The sequence below is a fragment of the Bos grunniens genome, chromosome 22, assembly GCF_055505025.1.
Source record: "Bos grunniens cultivar Pamir isolate PY7600 chromosome 22, Bosgru_T2T1.0, whole genome shotgun sequence".
Lineage (NCBI taxonomy): Eukaryota > Metazoa > Chordata > Mammalia > Artiodactyla > Bovidae > Bos > Bos grunniens.
In genome coordinates, this window is record NC_141186.1 from 31,316,447 (window position 1) to 31,341,564 (window position 25,118).

At 39.1% G+C, this 25,118-nt stretch overlaps 1 protein-coding gene and 1 non-coding gene across 36 annotated transcripts in view; one reads left to right on the forward strand and one right to left on the reverse strand.

Annotated features, from left to right (window-relative positions):
* LOC147348250 (uncharacterized) overlaps window positions 1-25,118 on the reverse strand; it is an 888,338-nt gene that overhangs the window by 302,684 nt on the left and 560,536 nt on the right. The window lies entirely within an intron of this gene.
* On the forward strand, window positions 21,368-21,474 carry LOC147348251 (U6 spliceosomal RNA). Its single transcript, XR_015152008.1, has one exon. It is a non-coding gene; the product is annotated as a U6 spliceosomal RNA (small nuclear RNA).

A 25,118-nucleotide genomic window follows, 5' to 3' on the forward strand; every position in this document is an offset into this window, starting at 1 on the left:
ACTTGCTTCCCATCACACCTGTCTGAGATCTCCTGTAGTTTGGTACAGTTTGTCTTTTTCAACACGTTTAACCTCCCCCTCTATCACAAACATTCTCTCATGCATTTGGGGTTAGAGGACTAATGAGAAAAATGCTTTGGATACTGTGGTCTATTTTATTTGGGGATCATTAATGTTCAGAGAAAACTTAAGCTTTCAAGGGTTCTGCTGAAAGATCACCGCCCTGTCAGGACTGCATCACAGACACTCAATTTATCAGCCTTCCACTGGGGTGACCCGGCTTGGATTTGAACCTCTGGCTCCAGGGAGTCTAGGTTGAACTACGGTGATGGGGAGGCCACTTAGCCACTGCCTCCAGCCAGAAAAGATTAGTGTCATCAAAAATAGATTAGCGAGTCAGTTTAGAAAAAAAATTAAGCAACTCCTTTATTCTAAAATATTTGTCAGAGTAAGCAAAGAAATTAGCTTTCATTTCAGATTAATTACTGAGTAAATTAGGATTTGGGGCAAGAACTTTGTAGATATTTTCCCCTTCAACTATGGAAGTGAAGAAATGTGTAACATTTATAATAACTATCTTTGAAGGCACAGGCATTTTTGTAAAAGCCTTACAGAGCTTACTGGAGCTCGTGCCTATAAACTTTTTGTCACTGGAGAATTCCTGCAATGTAGACTCTGCCCTTACCGCCATGGGGAAAAAAAAAAATTTCAAAGAGAAAAAAAATGCAGAGCTGACCTTTGGCTTCTTCTGATCTTGACTGCCAGAACCATGAGATCTCATCCCAGCCACTCCTGTTTGGTATCCTTGACAGAGTGAATTGGAGTCTCATCTCCACGAAAGGATAATGATAAATCTGTACATTTAGGAAGTACTGTCTAGACGTCACACAGAGGAGAGAAGTGAGGTACCGACTTGCTCTTTGCAGGGAAAAATCTTGGAAATTAACAAAGACCTCTCTATCAGTAGGGGATGTGCTGGCTTGGACAAACAGAAAGACAGGGCATTGCTCAGCTGCCTGCCTTTGAGGAGAGAAATTTAGTCATTCAGAATTCACTCATTCATTCATTCATGAACAAACATTTACTAGGCACCCACTATATACCAGGCATTGTGTTAAGAGTTGAAAACATTATGATGACTAAAAATAGAAGGATAATTTTACAGTGGAAAAACCTAGGAGATCATCTTAACCAAGAGATCAAAGTGAACATCACCAATAATTAGAAACATAGACATTATGTACCCTTGATAGGATGCATTCTTAAGGTATGACATCACTTCTGTGGCACACTTGCCAAAACCATAACTATAATCATGAGACAACACCAGACATCCAAATGGAGAGTATACGGACCTTCACAAGTGTCAGGGTAATGGAAGACACAGGATGACTGAGGGATTGTCACAGTGTGAAGAACACTAAAGAGACAGGTCAACCAAAAGCAATGTAGAAGCCTATATTAGATCCTGATCCAGAAAGAGGACACTGATGGGACAACCGTGGAAATCCAAGTAAGGTTTATGGTTCAGTTAAGAGTATTGTTTATGAGGTTTAATTTCTTGGTTTTAATAATTGTACTATGGTTATATAAGATGTTAACCTCATGGAAAAATGTGGGAATAATATACTAGAATACCCTGTACAATGTTTATAACTTTTCTAGGACTCTAAAATTATTTCAAAATAAAGAAAAAATAATAATTCCAAAATTAAAGGAGACGTAGCCTCTGCCCTCAAGTTTGCACTCTAATGGGGAAGTTATTCAACCAAGCAAACACACAGCTGAAAATGTATTTACCTACTTAAGTTCTTTCAAGGAAAGAAACTTCATGGGCAAGTATCATTAGTGTAATCATGAAAAGAAAACCTTTATTTAGAGCATACTATGAGCCAGAAACTGTTTTACATATTCAACAGATATTAATCATTTAATTTTCCCCTTCATGTTAATCGGCTCTCACTTCAATTCTGATGAAGTCCTCAGTCAATATTCCCGATATTTTCCTTTGATTTTTTTCCCCATGTGCAGTCAATCATTGCTGTGTATCTCTACATGGAAATTCCAAGGATACTCTAAATTTATCAGATCCAAAGTGAACCAGTACCTCCCTCCTGAAACCTTCCCTTCTTCCTACCTAAGACCTTGGATGACATCACTCTTCACCAAGTCACTCCAGTTAGAAACACTCTCCAACTGTTTTCCTTTCTCCATAATTACAGTTATCTTGCATACGCAGAACTCTTTCGAAAAGGCTAATCTGATAAGACTTGTTTGCTTTACTTCTGCAGTCTGTTTCTATTACCTATAGGATAAATTCTAAACTTTTCTCATATGCCAGTAATGTCCTGCATTGTCTGGCCTTTGCTCACACCAGGCCAGCCTCTGGTCTCTCCACCCTTCAGTGACCCTCTCATCACCGTTGTTCTCTTGTTTTGGGTGGAGATCCACGCCTTCTAGGCATGCATTTTCCATCCTTGGCTCACTTCATCATTTTCTCAGGCTCCAAATGAATACCTTAATTTTGTGTACATCAAAGTCATTTTCATTACCATTTACAAGTGTATCACAACTACGTTTTAAATAATTTAATTGCTCTATTTGCTGCTAGGCAATTTTACATTTGTATCGCTGGTATAACTCTTTCAAAGTGTGTGGACAAACATTCATGATCAGGAAGCTCCTAAAGAGTATCTTTTTTTTTTTGTACATTTGTGTATGTCTGATTGGTTCCATTGTCCTACAAGATTCTGGTTTCTAAACATGTACCATAAATAGCTTCGTAGAAAATGAAAACCAACCAACACCATGGCGTTTTCCCAACAGCAGAGTCAGGCTAACATAACCACATCTCATTACTGAGATTTCCACCTGCTTGTGTCTGAACTGAAACCTGACCTTAAAATATTCCAACAAGAGACAGGGACAATGGAGCTTCTCTAAGCCAAAGCCCCAAGAATCCAGACCCATTTCAACATGGATAGCCAAGCCATGTTTAGTAAGGATTTCATGACTTTCATCTTGGTAGGAAACTTTTGCAGCTGCCTGCCTCCCTACACTGCCTGCTTTCTCTAAATAAAGCAGTGGCCGTGGTGAGGGTGACTCTGAGTCATAAACACTCCATCACTGTAACATGTCAAATTTGTCCAAAAGAAACATTTTTATGTCTCGGATTATTTTATCATTAGTTTAAGAAGGTTCTTGCACTCCCAGGAAAGCCACGCGGAAGGGTGATACATGTACATGTCTATTTGATGGCTAACGCCTCCCAGACATGGAGCATGCTGAGACAGACAAGGGATCCCCAGAGTGCTCATCTGCTACAGGACTTATTTCATACTGGATCAATTATGCAAATTGAGATGTGAAGATAGCTCTCTCTTTTAGTAAGGCGTGATTACTCCTGCACTCACAATTCCAACGCAGCCTCACCGGAAATACCAGTCTGGTTCTGAACCACCTGGTTCCATCTGGAAAATATGTTTCTTAATTGGGGGAGGGGGTAAGGATTTTTTTCTTTAATTTCTACAGCATTACTATTCATATACATTTAACATCATAAAATGTTTGCCATTAAGTGATCCAAGTAAAGATATTTACATATGTGTGAGTTTTGATTTTGTAATAAAAGCTAGAGGATAATGAATACATTTAAAAAGTTTAACAATCTTAACAATTCTTCATCATCTCACAGACTTGAAAGCTGGGATCATACAACAGGTTCATCCTTTAAGACAGTCTTTTAAAAACCCTTTAAGGAACCAGTATATAGAAAATGTTTAAAACACCAAAGAGAAGTTTATCTGGCCTGGGAAAATAAATAAGTGTGGTTCATCAGAACATAATGAGATCTAAATTAGAGAATAGCTGGAGAAACGAAATCTGGTTAGAAAACCACTGGACAATAGTTATTCTTGTTGGTAATGTGAATGATTCCCACCCACTTTGCTCTCTGTGTCCAAAACATTCACTTTCCACCTTCCTATCCTATATCTACATCCTCCTCTTTATGACATGTTAGTCTTTGAGAGAAAAACCTTCTTTTATTTTCCTTATACTATCCAGCTGATCACTTCTATGTCTTTTCTGAGCAAGCCTCTAAAACTAAGAGAATTACGTTTAAGAAAATTAGGAAACCATATTCCTGTACCGGGAAATAACAGAGCAGTCTGTAATCTCCCAAGGTACTGGTTTGATGGAATTCTAATGGTTTATCATGGGTAAGATAGAGCCATTTTTCAAAAGATAATTATGGCTCAGAGTAGAGACCTACAATAGAATGGTCCAAATGATCCTCTTTTGTCCTGCTTTGATACAAACCAGTAGTTTAAGAAACTAAGAGTATTTGTCCACTTGAATAATTACATACTTACCTCATTTTAAAAATGACACACCCACACATGAAATTGACAAGTCCCAGATATAAATCTCAACTAGTTGAAAGTACTTTTATTTCAGGGCACATAAATCTTTCTAAGTCCATCCATTAATTTTAAGTCGTTTTAATTACAGCTTCTAACCTCTGCAATTATTACAAGCCTGGATGCTTCCCCTTATGTCAACAGATGCTGCTGAGAAGTGTGTACCACACAGCTACTTTTGCTCCACTGGAAAGAGATCCCTTGCCCCTTAAATTCCTCTCTGTTAATGTTCACAATTTGTACTTAGTTCCCTGCCTCAGTTTCCTTTCATAAAGCATGTAGTTCTGGGATTTCTTACTTGCCTCACAGGGGCAAGAAAATTATTTCAAGTTTACAAGCTTTTAAAAGATTAAAAAAAAAAAAAAAGCTCTTTCTGTAAGTGCTACCTATTGCCTTCAGAACTAACCTATATTTTATCAAATATAATGGAGTCAATTATTTAAAATGCAGACTAAAACTTGTCTACGGCTCACTAAAATGAAAGGAATTAAAATATAAACCTTTTAGGCATGTGTGTGTTTTATAGAGCTCCTAAAAACACATGCCATCTAAAATCACAATAGTAGAATTTTCCTGAAAGTTACCGCTACACGAGAAAGTCACTTACACAGGAAGAATTTGTATTGCATTTATGAAAGCAAAATTACAATAGCTGACAAAACATGAAAGTTTCATCGTGGTGGATTAGAACGTCACAAGAAACTCAAAGGAATTTTCCGTTATTCAACATTTCAGCTAACATGCTTGTATCATCTCTTCTGGGAGTAGATTTGTCTCCTCACTCTGTAGGAAGCCCATCCACATAAAAAGGTTAGATTAGAGACACATAGTAAATAATATAACAAACACTTCTATCATGTTAGACTCCACTCAGCATCGAGCAGGCAGGCAAGCTAATATGTAATGTTCAGATCCCTGCTCTGCCGGCTGGTTTGTCACTGGCTCGGCAGGACAGCTCCCCAGCGTCTCACAAAGCTCAGCCTTGGATGAGGCACTGCCTTTCAATATTGTCGAGGCCCGATGCCACTTTCTCCCTCATCAAACATAAATAATGCTTGCAGATTTCCTCTGCCCTCTGCTGAGGGTTTGACTTTAGGAAATGACATTAGGGGAAGAGGAGAGACTGAAAACATTTATGAGATTTGGGTTCCGTGTTTTTTGTTTTTGTATTGTTTTGTTTGTTTTAACCTGGTAAAGTCTTTAAGATTTTTTTTTTTAATCGTACTGATTGGATGTCATTTCCACCTTCCTTCCTTTCCCAGGTGTCTTCCCAAGATCTCGAGGCTCATGTCTTTAAGAACACTGACCCCACTGGGAGAGAAGTGAAATTTCTGTTTGGCTTGTCTGCGCCTAGACTAGCGATTTTCTAATCTCTCTGGCTCATGACTTCTGTCTTAGTTTGGGTTCCATCAGAAACAGACCTGGAGATGAGGATTCCAGCGGGAGTGGGTTATTTCCTGGGAAGGAGTCCCAGGAAACATGATGGGAAGGAGAAGGGAAGAGAAGACAGGGAAGAGGAGACAGGCAGCAAAGTGGACCTTATCAAGCAGTGACCACTGTGGGTGACAAGCTGAATCTTACTGGGGAACTCTTGGAGTCAGTGCAAAACTGAAGCCTCAGAGCTGTCTCACCGATGGAAAAGGGAGGTAGATGATACCCTTGCACCCATCCATTATTGACTAATGGCTGTTTGGGGAACCCACTCCAGTACTCTTGCCTGGAAAATCCCATGGACGGAGGAACCTGGTAGGCTGCAGTCCATGCAGTTGCTAAGAGTTGGACATGACTGAACAACTTCACTTTTACTTTTCACTTTCATGCACTGGAGAAGGAAATGGCAACCCACTCCAGTGTCCTTGTCTGGAGAATCCCAGGGACGGGGGAGCCTGGTGGGCTGCCATCCATGGGGTCACACAGAGTTGGACACGACTGAAGCGACTTAGCAACAGCATGTATTCTCACTTACTGTCTGCCCTGTGCATGGTTGGAGAGAAGATCGTAAGGAGTAGAAAGAGAGGGGAGCCAAGATCAGCCTGAATAACTAATAGAATCATGTGACATCACTACCCACCCCTCCCATCCTGAGAGTCAAGCCAACCTAAGGCTCCGATGTACGCGGATTGAAAGAAAGATATAAGGGAAAATCCATACTACTAAATAAACACTTAGACTAGACACATATTCAGGGTAGAGTATGTATACTTGGGCACTGTTATATTCTTCACACACACATACCCTATTTCTGGCCCCAAAGAAGCTCTCCAAAACATTTCCCCAATAAATAAACAAACAGGAAGCAGAGATGATATGCTCAGATGATTCATGTACTGACCATTTAAAATTAAATTGAATCATCAATTGTGAAGGGAATGATCTTGGTTTTCGCAAACATAATGATCCTTAATTTACTTGAAAGTAGGCATAGATTCTCAGAGATGAGAAACAGTTTGCCTTTCCATGATTAGAAAGATTATGGAGTTAGCAGCACACTAAATAGCTAAAAAAAAAAAAAGCATATCAGTTCCCTATCCCAAAGATTTTGAAAACCTTTATATTTGAATTCATTTCCACTAGGAAAAGCATGAATGAAACAATAAGAACTCAAGGTTCGTGTGATTTTAAAAATTCTGGTTCTCTGTGATCTTTAGGGACTGTATATTCTGGGGCTCTGGGTCAGGTACTAGGGGTCCACAGTAGATATAACACCCATACACACACACACACAGAATCTGACTCTCTGCCCTTTGGCCACAGGAACTTGGGGATTCCAACTGGGTTTGGCCACTTGGATGCTTTCTCTTGGAACATTGAATCTTGAGTGAGTGATGCAAAAAGGCATGAATGCCTGGAGATTATTCATGTGATATGGCAAAGCTATGAATCCATCAGTGGTAGGGATAAACGTCCCGTACCAATGGGAGCGTCATAAGGTGTGACTCCTGATGTGTTCTCTGAACAGACATATTATCAGTTCCTTGACAATCTATTGGTCTCTTTTCTCCTTCTGATTGATTCTATGAGCTATCTGATATCCTTCCAATTCATTTTTTTTTTTTTTTTTTCTGATCATGTCACTCCAGAGTTAAGTTTCTGTTTTCTTTTTTCTTTCTGGTTTGTTTTGTTTTCCTGTGAAAGAGGCAGGATGAAGAAAAGGACTTAAGAATAAGGGTGTACCTCATACTTGGATGGAGAAAGAGACTCCCACCTGAAGGTTGAAATGTACAAAAAGACAGTTCTGGGGACACAGGGACCCTTTCTAGAAACCAAGAAATTTGAATGTTCTTCAGAGTTGCCAAATAAAATATTTTATGCCTCCTGCTATTTTAATTTTACTTACATGACATCTGAAGTGAGTCAGTATAGTAGTTTTTAGAATCTCTTAGGGTATACCAGAATCTGAGAGCTTGTTTGAAAAGAATACTGCCCTGCCACCCCGGGCCCACCTCACAGTTTCAGATTCACAAGTTTAGGGTGGTGTCTGAGAATGTACATTTTCTAGCAAGTTTCCAGGTGACTCATTTTGAGGACCACTGGTTAGCAGATTCAGAAGCCCTGCCTTACGTCAAGCCAATGTAAGGCTCCAGTGAGCAGAAAGATTCAGAGGAAACCTGGAAGAACCTGGCTAGAGTTGGCCTTAGTTGGAACGCTGGTTCTTTCACTTACTAGTTATGTGACCTTGGGAACTTCTTTGTGTGCCATATCATTTCCTTGTCTATGACTGAGAGGCTCCCAAATATCATTTGGAAGACCAGAACTCAAATTCTCTGACACTCACATTAAAAGGCATGTTCTTGGGCACATTCACCCCAGACCTACTGAATCAGAATATCGTATCCATTCCGATGCTCAGCCAGGGCGGGGACTCCTGGTCCACTCTTCTTTCTTAAGCAGAGCGTAAGAGCACAGTTGAGCTATCCCTGATGATTCAGGCTTGTCCTAACGACCATCAATTACCATACAGTAGTTTTACTGCTTTGTCTTTTTGCTGTCTCTCACATCTGCTGCTCTGTCCTTGCCTCTGGGGCACCCCACCCCTCACTTCTAATTTGCTCTGTCTAATGCGTTGTGGGATGATTAATCAGATGGCCAGCACTGTCAGCATTGGGGTTAAAATCTGAATCTGGAAGCTTTGCCTTGTGCCTGATGAGAGCCACTGGAACCCACCAGCTAAAGCTCAGGACTGAGGCTTTCTGGTTCAGAGTTAGGTTTTTGGAAAGGTCATGCTGTCAGGAGGCTGGTCTCCAAAAAACCCCACCACTGATCGCCTTCGGGCAAGGCTAGGCTCTACCATCAGATCAGCACCTTCTTCCAAATCTGGTAAAAAGAAGCAAGCCTCTCTTAAGGCGTACGTACAAGGTACTGTCAACATTTCAATCACAGCACAAAAATGTAATATCATCACACATTTATTTTCACCTTATTACTGGTTTTGATTAAAGACATTAAATTTAAAGATCATTTTAATATTAATATAATTGGAAATATTTCTGTATGAAAGTCTGCTAACAATGGAAGCATACTTGTTTTTCACTTGGAGACTGATTTCTAGATATTGAGGCTACACTGCCAGGGCGGGGGCAGGGGGTGGCTATCTTAAATTTTCAGGTATTTTAAATGTCAGTGCTTTCATTTCCTACCTTTAGAAAGGCCCGCGCTCTGTCTGTCTTCCCAGAAAATGACAACATTCACTTCAGCCACAGTGAACCAAGTAAAGAGAAGCACCAAGAGCATCCATTTTAAACTCTATTTCCCGTGGTTTTAGATAATATTCAAATAATTTTTTTTCCTGAAACTCTAAAAACTGTAACAATATTTACTTTACATATGTTCTTTGTTCCCATAGTAAAATTATATTCTTGGTAATTTTACAAGAGCGACTACAGACCCCACGAAGCAATGATGACGCTGTTTTGTCTTTTGCAATGTGCTGCTGCTAATTATTACTCTCAGACAAGATGGTTCAGAAATAGACTGAGGTTCCTAGGCTGGGGAGGTGGGGCAGTGGTGGTGGAAAGAATGCATTAGGAAAATTATGTATTTGCCCTCAGGGGATGCCACCCCCTTTATGAAAACTCTTGCCAATCAATCCACAGAAGAGAATCTGACTCAATTCTGGGGCAAACATTTGCCTGCTGTTGAAGCTCAAGAAAAGAAAGATGCTTCATGTTCTGGTGCCAAGAAGGGAGGTGGGAGAAAATGGGAGTTAAATCTAGGGGGCAAATAAAGAAATATGTACATGTATATTTATGTATTCTGTATTTTGGCTCTAATTGCTTCAAAGATTATTTATTTTTTCTTTTTTTTTTCTCTTTCATTTTTAAAAAAATACCTTCCAGCTTCTTAACATGTTTTTCAAAGTAGGAGCTGGAAGGCATAATAAAAAGCAAGCAGGGATATGCTTTTTGAATAGAGTGAAATAATTAATGTAAGAATGCTTCCGTTTGGGCATTTTTTTTATGAAGTGAAATATATTATTTTTGCTTTTAAAATGGAGGTAATTTGTTACACAAAAGTGGTGTTTTCTTTAATCTGAAAATAATACTAATTATAACACTATTTGGGAGCTGGAGTTTTGAAGCCTAAAATTCCTTTTGTAGTTTGAAATTACTTAGCTGCCACAACGAAACTGGCCCTGCTCCCTGAATATTGTCATTTCTTTCGGTATTGTCCCTTCCCTGTCAGCCGGCCACCACTCTCCTCCCTACCTTTTCTATGGAATGCTTCTAAGCTCCCCAGGCTCTGGGCTCCTGGTATTTATTCTCTTTAATTTAATGTATTCCCTTTGCCGTTAGGTACTGTTTTTTAAGCAATCCACGGTATCTCATTGTTCAGCAGGAGTGGGGTGGTATGGTAGGACTTCTGCTGTGTAACTACAGAGCAGGGAGCAGTTGCCTCTTCACTCTGGAAGGTTCTAAGCATCTGAATACCCTCGGGAGCATCTCTTGGGTGCAGAACGGTGGTACCTAATTTGTTAGTATACTGTTTTCTGACATTTCTTTCAGAATCACAAAAAGACAGGGGGGGGGCTGTCCAATAAATTGCTGTTTCCCAAACTTGGAATTTACCCCAATTTTAGAAAGATCCTAAACTAGGCCTTACTTCCATGTGGACTTAACGTACACTTTGAGAGGAAAGAGCTCTAAACTAGAAACAGATTTCTACTCTGCGAATATAGGTATAGGATGATTAACTCTTCAATCTTTACTTAGGGCTGTGAAATAATAAGAGGTAAGATTTATATATGTGTGTGTCACACACACACACACACACACACACACACACACATCGTTTTCTGTCCCCAGTTCCTGACACAGAAAAACCCTTGTAAACATGGGCACAGAGTGATCTTTTGTTCCAGCAGTTAGACCTGGACTCTGATTCCTGATACAGATCTCCTAAGATTTTTGTAATTTCCTCAGTGATAGGAGTAGAGTCTGACACCAAGCTCCTGAATCTCTTGGAATTTCCAGGATGGTAGGAAAGTCTTTTGTTCAAATAAGGAGACTCTTGGGCTCTTCAATTGCTTTAGGAAGAGAGCAGGTCACTAGGAAAACCAAGCCATGATTCAAAGCTTGGAACTTTCAGCCCCACCTCCTATCCTTTGGAGTTGGGAGAGGGAATGAAGATCCAGCTAATGATTGCATTGGCTAGGTGATGAAGCCTCCATGAAAATCCCAAAAGTATTGAGCTCAGACATTTTCCGCACTGGTGAGCACATCTACCTGCCAGGAGGGTGGTGCCTTCCAACTCTACAGGCAGGAGCTCCTATGCTCAGAACACTTCAGGACCTTTCCTCTGTATCTCATCTGGCTGTTGATCTGTATCCTTTATCATATCTTCTAGTGTTGCCCTGATTTTTGTAAACTATTCTAGCAAACAGCTGAATCCAAGGAGATGGCCATGGGACTCACCAATTTGCTAAAATAGTTTGCAGAACTCAGAGCAGCACTAATTGTGACTGGTGTTTGATGCGGCAAGTAGTCTTGTGGGATTGAACCCTTAAGTAGTGGGGTCTGCGCTTACTCCAGTGAGTGTCAGAACTGAGTTGAATTATAGGACACCCTATAGCTGCAGTGTCCTGCAGGTGGTCGCTGCAGAGAATTGCTTACTGTATGGAGAACCCACACATCTCATATCAGAAGTACTGTAAGTGTGTAAGTGAAAAAGAAATTTGGGAGGAGTGTGTTTTTTCTAAATAGGGGTCATTTCTTGAGGATCGGATGAAAAGCATACACATAGACATATCCTTAAAGGTTTGTGAATTTTCAAAGGGATTCGTAGGAACCCACAACCCATAACCTTTATGTTAGCTCCTCTTACTTCCTAGAATGCCCTTTCCCCAAAATAGGTCCCTGTTATCCACTGGGTGTCAGCCCAGGTACCATAATCTCCTGCTAGAGGCCTTCCTTGACCATCCTAACACAAAGCAACATGCCCTTTCTTTTTATCACATTCCTCTGCTTTAATTGTCTTCCGAGCACAACAAGTGCAGAAAATACTTGCTGACCATTTCTTTACTTGTTTCTTGTCTACATCCCTCCCCCTCTAGTGTGTCAACTCCAGAAGAACTCTTCTACTGAAGTCCGGATAGTAGTGCCTGACATTTTGTAAGCAGGTCTATAAATGGTCGATGAGTTAATTAACAGAAGGATCTGATAAGGTGTCAGAAATATTATGTTTCCATCTTGATAGTTCTAGTCTCCTCAAAAATAAAGAATAAACTTAAAATAAGAATCTTTTAGAAAGTAAATTTTTCAGCCTCAGCAGTACTGACATGTGGGGCTGGTCAATGCTTGCTTGTAGGTTGGGGGCTACTGTGCCCATTGTGAGATACTGAGTAGCCTGCCTGGACTCTACTCACAAAATGCTGGAAACAACCCTCTAGCTGCGACAACCAAAAATATCTACTGTGGGGCCAAATGAATGCTGGCTGAAAACCATGAAAACTTCAGCCCCGCAGATCATCTGCTTCCTGGATGCACAGAAGAATGATATCTGAAACAACCTGAAAAAATCTAGAAATTAAAGAGTCTGGGAGAAGGATTCTATGGCATTAGAAGAGAGCCATAGAGCTTGTGGCTTGAGAAGGAACTAGTCTCCTAAATGTCATCAGAGCAAAGGAGAAATGATTGTTTTAGGGGGACCTGATAGAGGTTGTATGTGTATAGGAGCTGCCTTGGGCCCCCCAAAGGAAAAAGGCAACTCAGTAGAAGGAAGCTGGCAGGGGGACCTCTGAATGTCTAAGAGGTAGAGAAGGTGTCAGAAGCAATCAACTGGAATTGAAGTGTATTCATCATGTCAAAGAAGCTTCAGGTAAGAGATGACTACAGATGGGGGCATCTGTTTAGAACTCACAAAAACAGCCATAAGAGAAAGTGTCAACTTTAAATCACTGCTGAGAAAACTAATGCTTTCCCTTCCTTCCCTGCTCCAAGTCTGTTGCACTGAATCTGAGCTTAGGGAACTAAGTTAGAAGGGGGAAAGTTTAAGACAGGGAAAGAAAGAAGCAGACCACAATGCCTTCCTCACCTCCAGGCTTCCTTTCTGCATCAAGAACAAACTGGAGAAGCAGCAGCTTCAGATGTAAAGCAACGGTTACCTGACTAACACTTGAGAATGGACATTTAAATTATTAGTTTGCATGGCCTACTACTCATCAGAAAAGGCATGAGAGAATCTGAGTTTTCATCTAGGAAAGCTTCTGCCTACTGATCGAACTTATCGAGACAGTAGGACACAAGAATAAATTTGGTTTATGAATAAATCCCATGAATTGTGCTTGTTTGACCGTATTCACCTCTAGGTTCATCCCTAGGTTCCCAATGCCTGGCACATAACAGACAAGACATATTCATGTAATTATATGCTTTACAAATAATTAGTCTGAACTTATGTATATTTGGGGGTGCTATCTGCCGTGTGTCCAAAAAGAGATGATCCATTCAAGTCACCAAAGGACAGAATGATCTTTAGCCTCAAAAGTCTTTGAAACTCTTATTAAGCATTTTCCTTTGGTTTGATTGGATTATAAGCTTTGGTATTCAAGATCAGGGCACAATCCTTTTCACTTTCTTCTCTTCCATATGGCCGATCAGCTCCTCTATCAATCACTTTCCATTGGCAACCCTGACACTATGCAGTAATTTATACAGCTAAACTCAGCTTTGGTTTCCCATCAGGGCTTGTAAGGTAAAACCCTGTAATCATTAGGTCCTGCTTTCAACTGGCAGGATGTGACAGAGAATCTACGATCCAGGATAAGGCCAGTGTCAACTAACTGTGACATTCTATCAAATAGAGCATCCTTAATGTCATGGAGAGTTACTCTCTGCATGGGTGATAAAGTATGGCTACGCTGACAGGCTCTTCCTTAACTGTACTCATTGGCCTTGGTACGTTCATGCCAATTCATTGTTTTATAACAGATTGGCTCACATTGAAAATGAGGATTCAATTTGAGATTTTATTGTTAACCTTTAAGGTCCTTGGAGGCACTGTTGGGCTTCTCTGCCGACAGGCACTAACTGAAGTTTATGCTCCCGTTCGTTGGTGTCTATCAACCATGATTTTACATTGACACGTCCACATCTGTCTCCCATGCCTTTCCAACAATGCTTAACATAAAAATTACTTATTTTCAGATTTGAATAAAATTTGGTGACTAGCATCCCAATTTGCTATGCTTTCTACTGGAGTTCATTTTTGGGTATGAACCTATTTTACTCTCCTTGTAAGTCTGATGGCATTTTCCTCATTACTATTGTGACTTGAATCTGAACAGAACTAGAGCAAGGTCTTATGAAATGTGACTTTGAATACCACTCCCTATCTAATCATGGAAATAGCTGTCAGATTTCTTTTTCAGCATTAAACGTACCATATCTTAGGTCTTTTGATTTTGCTAAAATAAATGATTACTACGAGATTGAAATTAGTCTCAGAAAAGAAGCACACACACACAAAAATAGAATATACTTGATGTGAGGAAACACTAGGAGCTGAGCATTGAACATGCCCAAAGTGCATCTGGAACTCACATGTTTCTTTTCAGCCTACAAGTGCTTGCAACTGACCAGGCTACATTGGCATCAAGGCATCTCCGAAATGAAAGCAACTGTTTCAGCCAAATCTCAGAAACTCTATAAAAGTAAATTGGATGATAAAGGCCAAGTCATCTCAGCTTCGTTGATGCAATGTTTTCTTCTCCTTTTTAAAGCAGTATAATGGGTTCATGAGGTTCATGAGATTATTTCATTTGACTTTATTTATGCTTTTAAAGTAAGTGGATGGGCAAGGAAAGAGTACATTTTCCTACACACTTATAAATAAAGATCTTGGTTATATATATATAAAAAAAAAGCACCACTATTCAGAAAGATCTTTTTAATAAATGTAAATATTTCTGCTTTTTTACATGTTTTGCTTAGGTTTCTTAAGCCTTGGGCTGTTATCCAGCATAGCATCAGGTATGCACCAAGGTCTATTATATTGCATATTGGCAAAAAGCTTGCTAGAGAAAGCTAAAAGAGGGATGGCAAGGAGCCAATTCCAGGGTCAACTCCCCAGCCTGTTTCTCTGTTCCTCCCTTGGAACCCAACCATCTCTCCCCTTTCATTTGTACAAAGAACAAAGCAATCTGCCTCTATGAGGAGCTTTCATTTTTCAGACCTGTTTGTTATAATAGGCAGTGTCAATGCCTGTGGTAGCCCACCATGCTCAGACTCTAAAATGCCACTTTTCACTGGAAGGCTCAATTTCAGTATGGGACACTCAAGAAGCTTAAGTATGTGAAATGTCAGAGACATCATAACCATATATATGTAAGTTCTGAATTATGATGACTTTTGGCAAGTCTTTCTATACTATCCGGCTTCTAATAAACAGGGGGTGGGGGTGGGGAAGAAGTGTTTGTTGCTTAGCAGGGGGCAAACACTTAGAGTGACACAACTGCTTGAATGACCCTGATTCATTCAGGGCAGAGCAGCAGCTTTTACTCTGGTGGACACCTATGATAATGCTATGGAATATGTCAGGTATCTTCTACTTCTTTCTTTAGATCCTTCCCTCCTTACTTGACCATCTGCTCTTTGCTCTGACAATGAGTCCTTTGACTTCTGGTTGGATTCAATCCGTGGAGACCCCCTTCAGAAGCTTGGTGGAAGTGAAGAGAGTGAGGTCATCTACTGATTTTTGATTTCTTGGTTTCTTCGTTCTGAGTTGCCTTGACTGGGCAATGTACCTTTCTAAAGTGTTTGGCCTACTGTGTGGATCTTAGTTCCCTGACCAGGGATTGCTCCTGTACCTCCTGCATTGGGAGCACAGAGTCTTAACCACTGGTCCACCAGAGAAATCCCTGCACAGTGTAATTCTGCAGAAGATAATTGCTTCTTTCCAGGTGGTTCATTCTATACAATTCTCTCCTTCCCCATTCTGATAATGAGCGTCTCTGCCTGTTTCCTCAGGCCTAGGGTGGTACCATCTAGAACGTTTCCAGTCCTAGTAATAGTAATTCTACATACACACCTTTGAAAATTCCCTCTGTAAACAAACCTTTCTTAAGTTATCCTATTTTGAGTGTCCCATCTGTTTCCTAATTTTACATTCTTGCAGATATACAGGGCAACAGAAAATTCAAAAAGTGTTAAATATAGCCTAAAAAAATCAGGAATAAATCAGGAATAATGTATTTGGAAGTGAATCTAATCCAAAGGGTGCCTTGGTAGATAGGCTGAAGACTAAGGTCCAAGTACATTCGAATCTGATGCTGGGGAAAGACTGAAGGCAAAAGGAGAAGGGGCAGCAGAGGATAAGACGGTTAGATAGCATCACCAATTCAATGGATATGAATCTGAGCACACTCTGAGAGACAGTGGAGGGTAGAGGAGGCTGGCAAGGGGCAGTCAACCGAGTCACAGAGTCAGACATGACTTAGTGACTTAGCAACAACAATTCTACTCACTACATCAAAGAAAACAACCCTTGCAGAAAAGGTAATGAATGTAGTTAAATATCTGAAGAATTGTTATGATCTGCCTCATCAGGAAATAAATATTTTACCTTAAAACCCACTGAAATGGTGGTAGGGAGTTTTCTGTTTTTGTTTTAGATGAACAGATGCATTTGTAATGGGAGAGGTATTGGACTGCATATCTTTAAGATTCCTTCCAACTCTAAGATTTGGTGTTGCCATGGCCTCGCATAACCCAAATAAAACCCAGGGTCTCATCTGACTCATTCTGGGGCCACAATGAAAGAAACAGACCATAAATTGCAACACAAGTGAAAAGTAACTACCACCCTTTTCTGAACTGTTTGCACACCACTGAAAGGGATTCAATCAATGATTTACAATAAAGACTTTCAAAATTTCTCATTTCTTCCTTCTCCTGAAAGCTGCTTCTATCAACCTTCTTTTTGCCCAGTCTCAAGCGTTTCCATCAACATTCTCCTAGCTACCATATCTACTAAAGCACTGTCTTCTTACTCCCACTTTCAACTTTTTTTTTCTTTCTCTGTGTACTAAGAGGAAATTCCACATAACGTCCTGATTTTTCTTTCCATTGACTACATCTAGATACACTAGACTATATCTGGATACATGATAGGATGAACATAGCAGTATAAAGTGTTGTGTTGGAAACGTCTAGGTGGTGAGGAATAGAGTGGGAGTACTGGGTAAAGACGAAGGACAGGGAGTTTTGATTCACTGAACATCTTTGTCCCATCACATTAGATTCTCAAATAAGCAAGTTAACTGGAATGGAAATATATAACTTTAACATATCATCCTATATAGGAATTTGTTTAGGAAGACGAATATGAGAAAAAATACTGATATGAATAAAATTTGAAGCTGATAATGACAAAGCTTCAGGTGTTTTTTGTTTTGTTTTTCAGTTGAGATGCAATGGCAACTTTCCGTGCATTTAAGTCTCACCATTTTATGTGTCCGCATCATTCACAACTTCAGGCAAGCTTGCTGAGTTCTTTACCTGAACTTCTATCTACCTCATGGGGGATACTATGCAATTTAAGTGATAGGTGTTTTTAATTCTTTTTTGTAATTTAAATTATTTCTTTTAATTGGAGGATAATTAATTTACAATATTGTGATGGTTTTTGCCATACATCAACATGAATCGGCCACAGGTACCCACGTGTTCCCTCGATTCTGAACCTCCTTCATACTTCTCTCCCGCTTAAATCACTCTGGGTTGTCCCAGAGCACCAGCTTCGGGTCCCCAGCTCCATGCATCGAACTTGCTCTCGTCATTTGTTTTACATACGGTAATGTACATGTTTCAATACTATTCTCTCCAATCACCCCACCCTCACCTTTTCCCACTGTATATTAACGCACATACATGGAATTTAGAAAGATGGTACCCATGATCCTACATGCAGCGAAGTAAAGGAGACACAGACTGAAAGACTTTTAGACTAAGTGATATATTTCTATAGGACACTTAGCACTATAGTAATAAGTAATCAAGGGTCAGCATAATTACAGCTACCACTATTAGAAGTTTTATTATAATAAGTATTATTATAGATAAAAAGCTCTGTATGATACACATATTAAGTTTCAGCTTGAAAAATTTTAGAGAAATAAAGCTAATCTAAAAGTTTAGATTATATTTATGGTAAAGAATGACTAGGTAGATATTCAACTCATTTCCTCTTTTTTCTTAGACTGTATTTTTTAGCCTCTTCTGAGGTTAAATATGGCCATTCATCTGAGATCCATCCAATGGAATGAGATTGGAAATAATACCTATAACTCCCAGGACTAGTCCATAAAATTCCTCTCATGCCCAAGGCTCCATGATTGATACCATTTTGTGACAGAGCAACCTGAGACGGCGGTGTTGGCAGCCACACTCTGCTGATGACAGAACCTCAAGGTGGAAGGAGCCTTGGGTCCTTAAATTCTCTCTTAGAAGAAAGTAATTTGCCAATCTGAGACAATGGCTTTAGATTTTTTATGGGGCTGAAATAGACTTCTATTATCTTCAAGCCCACTCCTTTCTTAGTTGTTGTTGTTGTTGTTTTTCTCACTGTAATACCTAGGGTTTTCCCAGACAAAACCATAATACAAAAAGATACCGGCACTCCCATGTTCATAGCATCACTATTTACAATAGCCAAGACATGGAAACAACTTTAACTGTCCACTGACGGATGAATGGATAAAGAAGATATGATAAACACACACACAATGGAATATTATTAAAAAAAATGAAATAATGCCATTTGCAGCGGCATAGAGGGACCTAGAAATGATCATACTAAGCAAAAGAAGCCAGAAGACAAATACCATATGATACCGCTTATCTGTGGAATCTAAAATACACCATAAAAGCATGTATCCATGAAAGAGAAGCAGACTCACAGATACAGTGAACAAACTTGTGGCTACCAAGGGGTGGGGTAGGGGAGGGAAGGATTTTGAGTTTGGGATTAGCAGAGACAAACTTGTATATATAGGAGGAATAAACAAGGTTCTACTGTACAGCATAGGGAACTATGTCCAATATCTTGTACAAACCATAATGGGAAAGAATATGAAAAAGAATGTATATATATAAAACTAAAACTGAGTCACTTTGCTGTACAGCAGAAATTAATACAACTTTATAAATCAACTATACTTCAATAAAATCTAATAAATACTTACCTAGCTAGTATAATACACACTAAGATTTTTTTGCAATAAAAATTCTTTGACATGATGAAGCTAAAATATCAAACTTATACTCTTAATTTGTGTATTTTTCTTATACTCTAAGTATTTCTTTCAATGTATTTTTCAAGATTTCTCTCTTAGTTTCAAAGTGTTCTCTTTGTTTGAAGATTATATCAGTGTTATACTTCTACAAGATCTGCAGTTAATTTTCTTCTTGTAATTTTTAATCATAAATATATACAGGTGTTCAGTACAATGTCTTAGAAGTAGTTATCAAATAACTTGGTCTGGTAATGGGAAGAAAGATATAAGCAGAAAACAATGACAGAAATGTTGTCCCAAAGTCCATAGCCTAGTGGGAAGCACTAGGGGAAACTATTTTGACATTAAGTGAATGGAGAAAACATGACTTAATAAAAACATTTCTTTTCAATTTTAGTTTTAACGGCATTTTATATATTTAGTTTCTCTGTTCCAAGTGGTGTAAAGTGAGTCACAATCCCAGAAAGAGAACATAACCAAATTAGCATGATCATGATATAAAGAGGGCTTCCCTGGTTGTTCAGAGATAATCTACAATGTAGGAGATCCAGGTTCAATCCCTGGGTCAGGAAGATCCCCTGGAGAAGGAAATGGCAACCCAATCCAGTATTCCCTGCCTGGGAAATCCCATGGATAGAGGAGCCTGGCAGGCTATGCTCCAAGAGGTCTCAAAAAGTTGGACATGACATAATGACGAAACAACAATAGTGATGTAACTATCTATGAAAGCGAACTTGCTACACAGAAATTATGGCAATAATAATGTTCTCTAGGCTGCTTTGGGAACATGGAAGACACACTGCTAACATGAATAAAGTGGCCTTAATTGTTGAGTAGTTGGGTAGTGTAATACTGTGATTTATAACAAGAAACTTCTATTTGGTCTTCAACCTCACTTCTGGCTCAGAGTTCCTAAAATCCTTGGAATTTTCCAAGTGAAGACAGCTATTAAGGTATCTTTTATTATGTTAACTAGGTGACATTGGGACCACCCCTAAGGATGGGTTGTTGCAAACCGTGAGAGTCCATGGGGTCACAAAAAGCCAGACATGACTGAGCGACTGAACTGAACTGAAGGATGAATTGTTGTTTACACAGTCCTGTCTGACTCTTTGAGATCCCATGGACCACAGCACACCAGGCTTTCCTGTCTATCTCCTGGAGCTTGCTCAAAGTCATGTCCATTGAGTCAGTGATGCCATCCAACCATCTCATCCTCTGCCACCCCTTCACGTCTTGCCTTCAATCTTTCCCAGTATCAGGGTCTTTTCTAATGAGTCTAAGAATGGGAGTACCAAAGAATTGATACTTTGGAACTGTGGTGCTGGAGAAGACTCTTGGGGGTCCCTTGGACTGCAAAGGGATCAAACAGTCAATCCTAAAGGAAATCAACCCTGAATATTCATTGGAAGGACTGATGCTGAAGCTCCAATATGTTGGCCACCTGATGCGAAGAGCCAGCTCATTAAAAAAGACCCTGATGGGCTCTGTATCAACCTAGAGGGGTGGGGTGGGGAGGGAGATGGGAGAGAGGTTCAAAAGGGAGGGGATATATGTATACCTATGGCTGATTCATGCTGAAGTTTGACAGAAAACAACAAAAGTCTGTAAAGCAATTATCCTTCAATTAAAAAATAAATTAATTAAGAAAAAAAAGAAGACCCTAATGCTGGGAAAGATTGAAGGCAGGAGGAGAAGGGGACAACAGAGGATGAGGCATCACCAACTCAATGGACATGAGTTTGAGCAAGCTCAGAGAGATGGTGATGGACAGGGAAGGTGGGCATGCTGCAGTCCAGGGGGTTCAGATATGACTGAGCAACTGAACAACAAAGGAAACAGGGAAGTTACCTGACTTAAATCAGATAATTTCATTCTAAACAAAGAGAATTTTTTTTCTTGTGTGGTGTTTTATAGCAAAAGTCTCATGATTTCAATTTAGTGCAACTCAAAACATTTCTTAGATTTTAATATTAATATGTTGCAAACTGTCTGTCACAATGGATTTTGGGGCCAGGAAAAATAGAAGATCTACTTCAAAGTGAGGTAGACAATGACTCAAGTACGTGCAGAAAAATCACAAGGCAAAGCTCTGAAGACATTGTGCCATGCCTTTCTACTAAATGCCAAAAGTCTGTAAAACTGCCATAGAAATATACATATTTTCAGGGAAAAGAGATATTTCTGTTAATTTAAACGTCTTGTTAAATACACATTAGTGCTCGCTTTGGCAGCACATATACTAAAATTGGAATGATACAGAGAAGATTAGCATGGCCCCTGCGCAAGGATGACACGCAAATTCGTGAAGCGTTCCATATTTTTTAGATGGAGAAATATACCATGTTCATGGATTGGAAGAATCAATATAGTGAAAATGAGTATACTAACCAAAGCAATTTATAGATTCAATGTAATCCCTATCAAGCTACCAAAGGTATTCTTCACAGAGCTAGAACAAATAATTTCACAATTTGTATGGAAATACAAAAAACCTTGAATAGCCAAAGCAATCTTGAGAAAGAAAAATGGAGCTGGAGGAATCAACCAGGCTGACTTCAGGCTCTACTACAAAGCCACAGTCATCAAGACAGTATGGTACTGGCACAAAGACAGAAATATAGATCAATGGAACAAAATAGAAAGCCCAGAGATAAATCCACACACCTATGGACACCTTATCTTTGACAAAGGAGGCAAGAATATACAATGGATTAAAGACAATTCTTTAACAAGTGGTGCTGGGAAAACTGGTCAACCACTTGTAAAAGAATGAAACTAGAATACTTTCTAATATCATACACAAAAATAAACTCAAAATGGATTAAAGATCTAAATGTAAGACCAGAAACTATAAAACTCCTAGAGGGGAACATAGGCAAAACACTCTCCGACATACATCATAGCAGGATTCTCTATGACCCACCTCCCAGAATATTGGAAATAAAGGCAAAATAAACAAATGGGACCTAATTAAACTTAAAAGCTTCTGCACAACAAAGGAAACTATAAGCAAGGTGAAAAGACAGTCTTCAGAATGGGAGAAAATAATAGCAAATGAAGCAATGGACAAACAACTAATCTCAAAAACATACAAGCAACTCTACAGCTCAATTCCAGAAAAATAAATGACCCAATCAAAAAATGGGCCAAAAAAAAAAAAAAAAAAAGGGCCAAAGAACTAAATAGACATTTCTCCAAAGAAGACATACAGATGGCTAACAAACACATGAAAAGATGCTCAACATCACTCATTATCAGAGAAATGCAAATCAAAACCACTATGAGGTACCATTTCACACCAGTCAGAATGGCTGCAATCCAAAAGTCTACCAGCAATAAATGCTGGAGAGGGTGTGGAGAAAAGGGAACCCTCTTACACTGTTGGTGGGAATCCAAACTAGTACAGCCACTATGGAGAACAGTGTGGAGATTCCTTAAAAAACTGGAAATAGAACTGCCTTATGATCCAGCAATCCCACTGCTGGGCATACACACTGAGGAAACCAGAAGGGAAAGAGACATGCGTACCCCAATGTTTTCGCAGCACTGTTTATAATAGTCAGGACATGGAAGCAACCTAGATGTCCATCAGCAGATGAATGGATAAGAAAGCTGTGGTACATATATACAATGGAGTATTACTCAGCCATTAAAAAGAATACATTTGAATCAGTTCTAATGAGGTGGATGAAACTGGAGCCTATTATACAGAGTGAAGTAAGCCAGAAAGAAAAACACCAATACAGTATACTAACACATATATATGGAATTTAGAAAGATGGTAACAATAACCCTGTATATGAGACAGCAAAAGAGACACTGATGTATAGAACAGTCTTTTGGACTCTGTGGGAGAGGGAGAGGGTGGGATGATTTGGGAGAATGGCATTGAAACATGTATAATATATATGAAACGAGTTGCCAGTCCAGGTTCGATGCACGATACTGGATGCTTGGGGCTGGTGCACTGGGACAATCCAGAGGGATGGTATGGGGAGGGAGGAGGGAGGAGGGTTCAGGATGGGGAACACGTGTATACCTGTGGCGGATTCATTTTGATATAAGGCAAAACCAATACAATATTGTAAAGTTAAAAAAATAAAATAAATTTTAAAAATAAATTCAAAAAAAAAATACACATTAGCTTTAATAGGAGTTATTAATATTTTCAAAGATGCAACAGTCTAGATGGATGTCAATGAACCTTCATACATATATAATAGGTGTATTTTAAGTTTTACTGTAGTTTATTTAGTTAAATCATATTATTTATTGTTGCTGCAGCTCCAAGGAATACACTCTGATTTCTCATGCCCCTCTCCATCATAAATCAATCAGCACTATTTTCACTTACACTGTTTTCTAAAAAGTCATTAATTCATTTTTCAACTGTGCATCAGATCTGTCATGTATATCAGATTATCTTATATGTGAGCATTCCAAATAAACTTTGATTTCCATCATCCTTCCCTACCCTACAATGGAGTCTTCATTTCCACAGTGTCCTGCCTTCTTCTTCGAAACAGGATTCTTACTTTCTGGGCTTGCAGCACCAATTCTATAATTTGATACCAAAATTATCCTTTAGAAGATCATTTCTATGAAGCAATGGAAGAAAAAAAAAGGTGTTACCCTAACAGCTGTAAAACGTAGCACTTTGTCTTTCCTTGTGGCTACACAACGCTAAACATCCAGATGCAATGTCATCATTTCAGACAATCAGCTGGGTGCCTCGAAACAGGAGGAGTTTGGTAGCTGATAAACAAAGCAGCCTGCTCTGCATCTGGATATTCTGACACTATCCAGACATAGCCTTTATCATAACATGACCCAAGATGAATGTGAGATCTGGGTCCAAAGATCGGCGGTGAGAATGTGTGTAAAATTATTATCAGTTACTGTGATGCCTTAATGCTGCTCATCCCAATTTCTTAGAAATTTTATACCACATAAAAAAATTTCAGAGGGCTCACAAACTTGAAAAAAATTAGCTTAATAAAATCATTTACTCTAGGATGCTCTTGCAAGTAGCACATCTCTCAAAAATTTTTCTAACACCCATCTCAGCTTTAAAAAAAATTTAGGTGTCCTATTTTGTTGGCAGAATCTGGTTCTACTGTTAGGAAAAAGAATCCTTTATTCTTATTTACTTTTACTCCAAAGTTCTGTTTCTCAGTGTTTAGACACAGGCTGAATAAAGTATATCATATTTACAATCATAATGGATTTTAAACACACTCTTAGCCAGAACTTTCAACAGTAAAAAATGCAACTTAAAAAAGAAATCAGTCTTGTCAAAAAACTGTTCTGTTTCCCTGATGCAACCTCACAGCAGTTGTACCCTGGCATGCTACTTAGAAAAAAAAAAAGAAGTCTGAGATTTGGGTTACAGAGAGAAGGAAACAGGGGGACAGAATTAATTAAGTGGATTTTCAAACAATATTTCCTAGTGTTAACATTCTAGTTTTATAATATCTGATGGGATTATATTCTGCCCCCAAACTGAGGGAGCAGTCTTTCTCTAGGAACTATTTCAATTTACTTTTGTTTAACCAGTTGGACCCTCAAGAGAATCAGAGTTTATTGTCTCTCTAGCCAGTAGTGTACCTAGATGATGGTCTAAGAGAACTGCCAGTAATCTTAACCCTTTTATGAGTGCAAATTGATCACTTAACATTTTTTTAAAAAGTCCATTTGGTATCTGACCTGTTAACCTTCATATGACGCCATGACATCTTAAAATCAGAGAAACTATTAGAAAAATTATGTCTTAAATATGGGCCTTTGTATCTTTCACACATCCTCTTCTCCTGTGGTTATTACCTAATAATTTTTGACACTGGTGATTAAACATAAAGTTTTACATTTTATGATTCTCTTTCAAACACACAATTGCTGGCATATATATCAAGGCAAAAATTAAGCATTCCTAAAGAGTCTGTAATTATATTTATACATTAAAATGT